At 39.0% G+C, this 11,637-nt stretch overlaps 1 long non-coding RNA gene across 1 annotated transcript in view; it reads right to left on the reverse strand.

Annotated features, from left to right (window-relative positions):
* Nucleotides 1-1,313: 1,313 nt before the first annotated feature.
* Nucleotides 1,314-11,637, reverse strand: part of LOC110307404 — a 72,171-nt gene continuing 61,847 nt past the window's right edge. The window contains exon 5 of the long non-coding RNA XR_002379382.1: nucleotides 1,314-1,504. This is a non-coding gene — a long non-coding RNA (uncharacterized LOC110307404). The remainder of the gene's footprint in view (nucleotides 1,505-11,637) is intronic.

The raw sequence follows: 11,637 nt of genomic DNA on the forward strand, positions 1-11,637 counted from the left end.
GGCTCTTATTTGAGGTACATGGAGTAAGGAACACATTAGCTTACTTATAGCCAAAACAATCTGTCCAGGGTCAACACCAGGGTCAACTAGTTAAGTTCAAACTCAAGAGTTTGGAAGCTGTAAGTAATAGCTCTTGTGATGTGATGAGCAAAGAAAAGAATTACTTCATAAGTAATGTGCATATTCAAATCCTGTGTAAATTAGAAAACATCTTTACTTTTGTTTTATCCATCAATGCACATAATTTGACACAACAATCCTGAATTATGTAGCTGGCTTTATAAAATCAAGAGCATTTAGCATTTTGAACACTTTATGTCAATTCAGTTCACGCATACACATTATAGCTATGTAGAGTTATTGATGATTGTTCAATTTTTTTTTGTCTACACTATTCAGCTATAATATTCCTTTGAGCAAAAAAAAAAAAAAAAAAAAAAAAAAAACACTTCATGTTCTCAACATGAAGTTCTTTGTTACCATGAGTGTGCCCTGCCCTGGTCTGAACAGCTGGAATTGAGGTTTATTTCAAGTTTCATGCCTGCTTCAAAGATTGTTGGCATGCAGGCAAAGCTTTATGAAAATACATAGACATTATAAATGCCATGAAAATGTCATTTTTCTGCTCTTGAAACCTGTGCCAGTAAATGACAGTTCATTATTGATTTGTTGGTACAAAAATACACAAAAAGCACCAAGACCTGTCTGACATCTTAATTCATATATGTCTTACAGCTAGCGAGAAAAATCACAAATAGCATACACTTTTTCTCCATAGGTCTTAACAATCGAACTGATGGGGTTTCCACTCCTGTCTGTGCCTCCATTTTGATACATGAACTGCTCTTATGAGGTATGCCTTGTAGACCAAGTCTAACATGGTCTTTGAACTAAAAACAGGTAAAATGATACTTTCTAAAGATTATACTCAAATGGGAAAAAAATGGTGCTTTTAACAACTAAGTTCTACTGAAGGTAAAACAGACAGAACTTATAACAAAATATATCTTTATCTCTCTTGGTTCATCAGAGAGACAAAAACCATCACCCATCTCTCCATACCTTTAATCTCATCAAAAGCTTAAGTCTGTTCACAGGCTTTCCAGAATAGCATTATCTTATTGTATATTGATTGTGCTGGAGGGCACCTCCTTGTGGAGAACAATTGATTTTTCTTTGTTAGCAAAGTGTTTTTAATAGTCTTTCTACTAGCTGTCATGTCTCATGCCCCCAGAAGCAAGATGCAGCCATTAACTAGAACTTACTGATCAATGTATAACTCACAGAAAAATGTCTCTTCACTGTGAGAAAATTCCTCCGAAGCAGTTACTCCGAATGGAGGACTTTAACTCCTTTTGATAAATTGGCTGCCTGAGAGTCTCAGGTGGGTTGCTGAAGCATTGTTTTAGCTCTGAGTAGGGAGTGAGGCATTCTGTAGCATGAAGATATCATAGGCCTACGGACAAGTTTTTGCTGTTTGCTGTTGCTTCAGTGCCAAATTTCCCTGCAAAAGAAACAAGCCCAAAGTAAAGGTCACAAATCTGAAGGGTGAATGATGAAAATAATGTTTGTATTGCCCTTGATATTTGAAAATGGCTTTTCTGGTTAGTGGTATAGCATGCATAAAAGTCAAAGGTAGGATCTGCAGCTTATTAAGGTACAACTGTTGTCTGTTCTCTTTGACCAGCATTGACCAATGCTTCCTCAGTCTGACAGGTACTAGCCCTTGTCCTTTTTTCCTCTTCTTGAATATGACTCAATTTTCCCCCTGTGTGTGGAGACTTTCTTCTGGTGTACAGTCATGCCAACATCCGAACACACTTCCTGCAAGTGCTGAGCAGCCTTGTGAGTACAGTAATGATTTTGTAACTGACTTAAATCATACTGTCACAAGGTTTATGGGGCTGTACATGTAAGCTTGAGCTTGTGAAACTTCCAGTCCAATCTTTCAAGCTAGTTTTTTGCATATCATGAGGTGAAATTTATGGAAAAATTGTAAAAGCACAAATAATGTCATCACATTATACCCTTAAGTGGCTGGTCAACTTGTGACTCAAGTCTGTCTTCTTACCCACATACCCCAGTATCTATAAGCACTGCTCTGGAAGCATTTGTTACAAGTGTTGAGGTCCCATTGAAGTTCAACTACATTAGACCCCTGTCACTTCCAGGGTACAGAAGGCCTCTTCTTTGATTCAGAAAATTTTCCCCATGTCTACTGCATATCAGATAGTGGGATAGACTTCTGGGTAAAATAAAATGGAGACAAACACAGTCTACTGATTTTAAGAAATTGTCATTGAGGGACATAGCGTGAGAAGCTAACTCTCTTGTTGATTTTGACGTGTTTCTTGGCAAATACTATTTTTGTATCATGCTTAGAAATATAAAGGTTTTTGTGATCCCCTTCAAATTTGCATATTGAAGTCATAACCCCTAATAGCATGGACCGTGATCTTATCAGGAAATAAGGTCTTTGCACATCATCGTCTAGGTAAGATGAGGCTACTAAGGTTGGCTCTAATCTGAAATGACTGAGCTTATTATGAAAAGGATTCAAATGCAGAGGTAGTAGTCCATAAAAGACTGAGTGAAAGAAGCCACAGCGAGGTCAACAACAAACTTCTGGGACCTGGAAGGGAGGAATGGATAGGTTCTTCCTAACAGCTCTCAAAGGAAAAGAAAAATTTCAAAAGGACTTCAGAGAATGTACTAACCTCGATTCCAACTTGTCGACCCGAAAACTGGAAGACAATCACCTTCTCTTGTGGTACTTCTCTATAGAAGTTCTACTGAATTAGTACATGACTTTGGACCACAGATGAAATGATATGACAAGCAAGCAGTGGGCAGTGTTTGGATGCTTTATGTTTTTCCTGTAAGTGGCACAGTGGCATTTTCAGAACTGTGTTTTACCTGAGTTAATCTCATCTTAAGGAAAGAAGTCTGACAAAGGAAAGATACAGGTCAACAGGAGACACCTTTATAGGGGAAAGAAAAAACATAGTTGTGAAGAAATGACAAAACTCAACCTCGACATTCTGGAAGATAACAACCCTGATCCTTATGTTTGTGAGAGAGTAGAGGAGGAGAGACATAAGGGGGAACAAACTCTAGTTTTTTTTTGCCTGAAGAATCAATATCAAGAATCAGTGTGGAACAAACAGAGAAGAGAAAACATTTCACACATTTCTCTTTGGATTTCCACATGATCAAGTGGGAAGATGAAAAGAAACAAACTGAACACAGAGAACCAGCATCTTAGGGTTTCAGATCAGCCATCAACTGGGTAGCAATTCAGACAGCTTGCTCCGGGCTTCAGGATTTCGGAATTTTTAGGGAAAGAAAACAGGGACATACTGACAGTTTCTTTCCTCCCAACTCTGATAAACAGTGTCTTTAGGGAATGTGGTAAATACACTTTCATTTTAGAATGTTTGATGTTTCTTCCATTTCTTGGTGCTTGATGCTGTTTCAATAAAACCAAACCCTGGAGACTTTGCCTGCCCAGTGCTGTTCTAACCATCTCCTCTGCTCCTAGAATTTGTATAGGGTCCACAGGCACAGCTGATGCAAGTCTGAATGGATGTGTTGCAATCAGAACTCTGTGAAGGAAGTGGAACAGGAGTTACAGATATAAATGGGAAAACAAAAGGAGAAAAAGTCGGAACATTACGTGACATTTCAGAGAAATAGAAGCTTAGCAGAACATGGGAAAAGTAAACTCAGATGGACTTTTGTAGAAGGAAGAGAAGCAGAGCGCAGAAGCAGCAAGCAGCAGTCAGCAAGCAGGTGACACACAGGTGCACAGCGAGGCATAAAATCATCTATCCGTTATGGAAAATTCACACACAGGCTTTGCTTCTGACTCTGCTACCAAGGTGCCTGGCCTCCCTCAGCAAGGCCGTCAGCGATCCTGGATCCGTTCAGGCCCTGCTGAATGAAGGCTTAGCAGTAGCCGATGAGGAAGAGGTGACTGGGCTTAAGTGCTGTTTGTTTTCACAAGACTGAACAAATCATTCGCCACAGCAGCTAAAGGGAGGCAAGGGTTTAGCACACTGTGGCCTGTTGGCCCAATCGAACTGACTTCTGTTTTTAGAAGTAAGCCTTTGTTGGAACACCGCCATGCCCATTTGTATACAGATGTCTTCGGCTGTTTTCGGGCTACAGTGACAAAGTTAAGTTATTTTGACAGAGCACATATGGCCCCAAGCTGGAAATATTTACTATTTGGCCTTTTATAGGAAAAAAAAATCTTTGGCCTCTGCTCTAGAGGCTTTCTAACATAAGCTCTAGAAAACTCTCAGCTCTTCAAATCAGATAAATTAATTTTTTTCATTGCTTTTTCTGTGGCCTTGTGCTTGATATAGACCACTCTTTCTTTATCCCACAGTTATCTTTAAACACAAAAAAAGGTAATCATATTTTTTTTTCTTCAAGCAAACATAGCAATCAAGTACTACAGCTCCCATTTTTAACATCCCATGCTGTGCTGTTTCAGCCCTGCGGCTGCCAAGAGACCACTGCAGTGCAATTGTGTTCTTGCTTCACTAGATACTTTTTTGGCCTTACAGAGCTACTTAGAGCACAAAGGCTTACTAATGCCACAGCCACTCAGAAAGAATGGTGTGTGAAGTATTGCAGGTTAATGTCGGTGTGTGAGGTGGTTAACGTGAGCGTGTGAGGTGTCGCAGGTTAACGAGAGTGTGGTCCAATAGCGTGCTTTGGTTCCCAGTTGCAGTTGCGTTGCTCTTTGGTTTTGACGAAGGGGTCTCTCCCTTCGCTAAACTCAGATAGAAACGCTTGTACTGGGGCCGCGATTATCTTATGTAAAAATGCTTTGTCATCCCTTTTGCCCACTCGGTAGAACATGTGCTGTGGAGTACAGGTTAATCACTGCCAGTTCTCTCTTCATTTAGGTTTTTGGGTGCCTTTCCACCCCAGAGGCTTCTCAACTCGACATTCTCTGAGTCTTTATTATTTTTCTCAGCCATTGCCAGAAATGACAGAACTTAGAAAACTTCTTTCCATGACCTCGCCCCCTGCCCCCTAATTTGAGGGTTCGTTTTTTTTCCTCCCAGCCTTTTCCAGCCAAGTCTCACACTCTAGCTCAGACTTAATTTTCACCACGTAGCCAAGATAAGCCTTTAACTTGTGGTAATTCCCCTGCCTTAGCCTCCTCAGTGCTGAGACTATTGACATGAAGCACAGTGCCTACTGGGATTCCAGATTACATTTAGAAACAGTTTCTATACTTTGCAGTGATTGGTGATATTTACTGGACATTTGCTCTATGCTAGTGACTGAGCAACCATTTTATCTGACCTTCAAAAATTATTAGGAACTCACCATTACTACTCAGCGTTCTTACTACATGATTTAAAAAGCAGACAATTAATATGGAAGTATAACATGTCAGGGTCTTGGTAACGAGGCTTTAACCTTTCAATCTTTTCAGGGCCTTAGAATCCACACTTTGTGAGCTAGAGAATCAACATTTACCATTTCTCTATATGACTAATTGTTGTGGGTAGATTGTGTTCTACATGCAGAAGACAATTTTAATGTGACCTTATTTAGAATGAGAGTCTTTGCAGAGGTAGTTAAGATATAGTGTTATAAGGGTAGAACGTGCTCCTACTCCAGTATGAACGCTACGGTTATAACCGTGAAAAGCCAATCAGGGAGACTGCCTTCAAAAGGCAGCGTGGAGATGAGGTTTGTGGGGTTACCAGGTGAGGGACTACAAAAATTGTTACAACTAAGCCAGAAGGTAAAAGGCGGCAGGGAGGGAAGGATGTTCCAACAGGCTTCAGAAGCTCCCTGGCTTGGCCCCTAAAATTATTAAGTCAACACATTTCTGTTGTTCAAAACTACCTAGGTTGTGGAATTTGATGGTGGTATCCTCGGGAAGCTAATAAAGGCTCCACGAATTGAGAAATTCTAACAAAAAGGAAGTATGATCCAATGAATGGAGAACAGAGAATTGAATACAAACTAGCGGTGGGGGTGGGGGAGAGCAAGGGACTCGAAGCAATTTTCTAACCAAGCACGGTGTTGGATATTCACAGTTCCAGCTATTCTGGAGGCTAAGGGACAGTTAAATATAACTACCCTGTTGATGGTGCAGAAGGTTTGCAGTCTTATGTAGTCTTACTTGTCTACTTTTACGTTAGCCCAATATAGTTCTAGTTCTAGTCACTAAGCCTATGTAAATGCAGTTAAGCCATCACTGAAGGCTTAACCAGATTGGAGGACACAGTGAGACTCTGACTAAAATAAAATGATTCAAAACACCCTACAGCTGTTAAATCATATATTTGATAACATCCAATTTTAATGGGAGATTTGTAAGAAAGAAGGGGCATAACACAGAGACAGGCGAGTATAGGTATCTCATTATTTACAAAGTGAGTATTTGGGAATTTGGGCCAATGACCTGGTATAACATAATTTATAGGTAATTAAAATGAAACAAAATAAAAATTGGATTTTTTTCTGGACACATTCTCTCATATAGCCCAGCCTTGAAGTCACTATGGAGCTGAGAGTGGTCTTGAGCTCACATTTGCTCCTGCCTCTCCTTTGCAGATACTGGGATTTCAGATAAACACCACCACATCTAGCCCCACTAGATTTACAGTCTCAAAGTCATGTGACACACTATAGAAACAGCTTATAAAAGATTGAAAATGAAGCTCAAGCAATCGTTTAGTCTATCAAGCCACAAATTGCTAGATGTAAAATAGCAAAAAATGCTTTCTATTGAGATAACTGACAATCGTTATGCATCTCAGTTGAACTCTCTCTTTTTCCAATATTGGACTGAGACATCACTGTCCCCTGCTCTTCAGTTGTCTAAGCCAATTATTACTGGCTTCCAGGGGCTTCAAATATAAAATCAGGCACATTCTTAGAGGGAAATGCTTTTGAAGATACAGAGAAATGCCAGTATACTCAAAGTCTTGCTTCTGTCATTTTATTTAACGAGAAGAGTGTAAATCTATTTGAGGTGATGGGACATGTTAGTCAAAGGTGTGTGTGGAGACCCAGATGTGAGAATGTATGGCCAGTCTTAAAGGTACACTTTCACCTATTTCTTGGCCTTTGGAGCTACCTGGATTTCTTTCTTTTTTTTTTTTAATATAGTTTTTTAAATTTTTTATTTTATTTTATTTTAATTAGGTATTTTCTTCATTTACATTTCCAATGCTATCCCAAAAGTTCCCCATACCCACTCCCCTACTCACCCACTCCCCTATCCACCCACTCCCACTTCTTGGCCCTGGCGTTCCCCTGTACTGAGGCATATAAAGTTTGCAAGTCCAATGGGCCTCTCTTTCCACTGATGGCCAAGTAGGCCATCTTCTGATACATATGCAGCTAGAGACATGAGCTCTGGGGGTGTGGGGGGGTACTGGTTAGTTCATATTGTTGTTCAACCTATAGGGTTGCAGGCCCTTTAGTTTGCTGAAAGGACCTTGATATAGCTGTCTCTTGTGAGACTATGCCGGGGCCTTGCAAACACAGAAGTGGATGCTCACAGTCAGCTATTGGATGGATCACAGGACCCCCAATAAAGGAGCTAGAGAAAGTACCCAAGGAACTACTTGGATTTCTTGTCCTCCAATCTTGCCTCTCTGACAAACCTTATCCTTCCTTTAAGACAAAGTTTAAAACTCACTCCCTCTACCAAGCATATTCAAACTGCCCACTTTTGATGCAGAGCTGGAAAGTCTCAACCTTGATCCAGCAAAATAGATTTTAATGTTACTTCTTACAGAAACTGGAAATCTGTGTGTTAGCCTAAATCGTATGAGTGCCTGGAATAAGATTGCTGCTTAAATATCTAGGATCTAACATGGCATCTGACTCATGAAGCCAAATGTTATGCAGGCTTAGTGTCTACAATGCTAGAGCCATATTGGACTAAAGTAAAAGTAGACAAGTGGGACTGACTGCATAAGACTAATAACCTTCCATGCCATCAACAGAGAAAGGCAACTCATTAGAAAGAGGAAACAACCCTTCTCAGTGGGGTGAATGGTGTCTTAGAGTAATTATAATTCACATTTCCCTGATGGGAAATATTACGGAACATATTTTAGAATAATTAATAGCCATTTGTGTTTCTATGTACTGCACTTGCCCATTTCTGAATGACAGTTTTACCTCCTTGGCATTTAATTTCTGAAATCCTTTGTAAATTTTGGATTACTATATGGATTTAAGTGTAAAGATTTTCAGAGGTTTGTCTGTTTGCTTACTGATTGAATCTTTTGATGTGTAGTCAGAATAGCTTTCACCAACAACTCTCACAATGAATACTGGAGAGGACTTGGAGAGAAAAGAGCATTTAGTTACTGTTGGTTAGAGTACAAATTAATATAGTGATTGTGGAAATTAGTGTGAATGTTTTTCAAAAAATTAAAAGCAGAACCATCATATGATCCAGTTATTTCATGCCTGGCTATATACTAGAGAATTACACATACTACCATGGAAATATTTGTAAAACCCATGTTTAAAGTCATTTTATTCACTTTAACAAATAGCCGCAATCAACCTAGCTGTCCATCATCAGATGAATAGCACCTACTTTGGGTAACTCATAATTGCTTGTAACTACAGCTCTACGGGAAGTGATGCCCTATTCTAGACTTTGTGCATGTACCACATTCCCAGATATGGGCATATGTCTATGTATGTTTGTTTGTATGTATGTATGTGTGTATGTATGTATGTATGTATGTATGTATGTATGTACCTATCTCTCTTTCTATTTATCTATCTTATATTTGTATGTATGTATGTATGTATCATCTATCTATCTATCTATCTATCTATCTATCTATCTATCTATCTATCTATCTATCGATCTATTGATCTATCTATCTATATCTATATAGAGAGACATAATATATACATAATACTAAACATATTTTAATTTTTAAATTAAAAAAAATCAAAGTATTATATCAGCTACTTGTGTCTCTCTTGTATCAAGAGCTATAATGGAGACTTTATAGATGTGTTAGCACACCCATGCATATTCATAGCAACAATAGTCACCGCAGCCAAGATAGAGTAATATCAAAAGTGTCTTCCTTCAGACAGTGAATGAGTAGAAAAAAGATAGGTGCCATATGTATGCAGTAGAATATTGCTCAGCTTTGAAGAAAATAAAATCTTGCAACCATGATGATTGCTGAGGACATGGTACTCAGTGAAACAAAGCCGTCACAGAAGAACAAATACAGCATAATTGCATTTATGTGACGTATCTATAGTAGTCAAGTAAAAGAGTGTGTGGTGGTTGCCAGGAGTTGGAGGATGAGGAAATGAAGAGCTGCCCATCAACAGATAAGGCACCGCAGTATCTAAGATGAGTAAGCTTTCAAGGTTGGCTGTACAGCTTTGTTCCTATCAAAATAAATCTACATTGTACATGTAAATACATGTTAGCTGAATAGAATTTACTAATGTTTCTTACTACATTCAAGCAATACAAGAAAAATGAGTAAAACAGGCAGAAAATGGGGAAAATATTAGGGAAATGTAAAAGAATTTATCAGTATTATCTAGATACGATCAAGCATCCTACATGCTGGTCTCCTAGATGTGTTTAAAGGTCTTGTTAAGAAATGAAACCAATGCCAAGTCAAAAGGACTTAAATATGAGTTCACTGAGGTGGGTACAAAACCCATCAGGAAGCCTTTCATTAACTCAGTGCTCTGAGAGAAGGAGGACATTGTGAACTGTGTTGGTTCCTGATAGGAACTAAGCGTTCCTTTTTGTTGCTTTTCTTGGCACCACTGCAATCAAACACAGGCCACCACCCACTTTAAAGAATACAATGGCCTTATTATCAGTTCAGTTCCCTGCCTCCTGTGTGTCTCCCTTTCTTTCATTTTACACACTGCTTTTCTGAGCCATGCCTTAGTGCTTCACTTTCCCACAGATGAAAACTTATTTTTCCTTAGTCAAGAATTTAGTTTTAAAAGGCTTTTTGTTTCATATGCATAAGCATCTGTACCTGTGTGTGCAGATGCATAGGAGAGGGAGAGTGGATAGCGGTCAGAAGACAACCTGCTTGCTGTGGTAGCTCTTTCCTCCTTCCATGTTTGCTCTGAAGATTGAACCTACATTGTTAGGCATGGCTGCAGCCATCTATGCCTGATGAGTCATTTCCTCCTTCCTTAATTTATATTGTAATGGATCCTTCAAACTCACTGGACAACATATCTAGTCCTTCTCTAATCATCCCTAGGAAACTCTTTTCATCGCACTTTATTCATTTGTACAGATATAATCCAATCCTGAAATCTGATTGGAATTGTTTTATTTTGAATGAATATTTTGGGTGCTAACCATCTTCTGCTAACAAAAGAGCCCAAACTACAACTGTCTGCTTTTCCTTCTAATTGTTTTTCACTTTTATATTTTCAGGAGCTGCGTGGAAGATTCTTGCAACTATAGTTGCATCAAAGTCAGTTCCTTTGCCAGAGTCCTGGTGTCAGTTTCCACTGAGCTGATTCCTCCGATCTGGGACATAATAGTTTTACTTAGCAAAGATGTTATGTACAAATTTACTGTATCCCTATTAGTCTTATGTTATTGATCTCATGACATTCACATAGCAGGACATTGATCTGCTTCCATGTTTAGTAATCTTGCTGGACTGGATTATCTGCTAGTAATTCAGCATTCTCATTTATCCTTTTATTACCAGGAAAAGGTTAGAATTACACATGTATTGTAACTGTTTCTCTGCAATGCCCCAAGCCAGAGTTCTTGTATCCAGCCACTTCACTGAAGTTGTTTATCAGCTGTAGGAGTTCCCAGGTAGAATTTTTACAGTCACTTGTGTATCCTACCATATCACCAACAAATAATGATACTTTGACTTCGTTCTTTCCACTTGTATATGCCCAATCTTCTTCAGTTGTCTTATTCTTCTTTCTAGATTTCAAATATTATACAGAATAGGTATGGAGAGAGCAGGCAGCCTTGTCTTGTATCTCATTTTATTAGAATTGCTTTGAGTTTTTCTCCATTTAAATTGATATTGACTATTGGCTTCCTGTAAATTGCCTTTATTGTGTTTAAGTGTGTGCCTTGTATCCCTAATCTCTCAAAGACTTTTATAATGAAGCTGGGTGTTGGATTATGACAAAGGCTTTTCCAGCATCTAATGAAATGGCCATGTGTGTGTGTTTTTTTTTTTTTTTCCTTTCATTTCTTCCTATGGTGGATTATTCTGGAAGATTTTCCTATGTTGAACTATCCCTACATTTCTTTTTTTTTTCCTTGTTTTTTATTAGGTATTTTCCTCATTTACATTTCCAAAGCTATCCCAAAAGTCCCCAATACCCTCCCCCCCCCACTTCCCTAGCCACCCACTCCCACTTTTTGGCCCTGGCATTCCCCTATATTGGGGCATATAAAGTTTGCAAGTACAATGGGCCTCTCTTTAAGGTGATGGTCAACTAGGCCATCTTTTGATACATATGCAGCTAGAGTCAAGAGCTCTGGGGATACTGGTTAGTTCATAATGTTGTTCCACCTATAGGGTTGCAGATCCCTTTAGCTCCTTGGGTACTTTCTTTAGCTCCTCCATTGGCGGCCCTGTGATC

This window comes from Mus caroli, chromosome 12 (genome assembly GCF_900094665.2).
Source record: "Mus caroli chromosome 12, CAROLI_EIJ_v1.1, whole genome shotgun sequence".
NCBI lineage: Eukaryota > Metazoa > Chordata > Mammalia > Rodentia > Muridae > Mus > Mus caroli.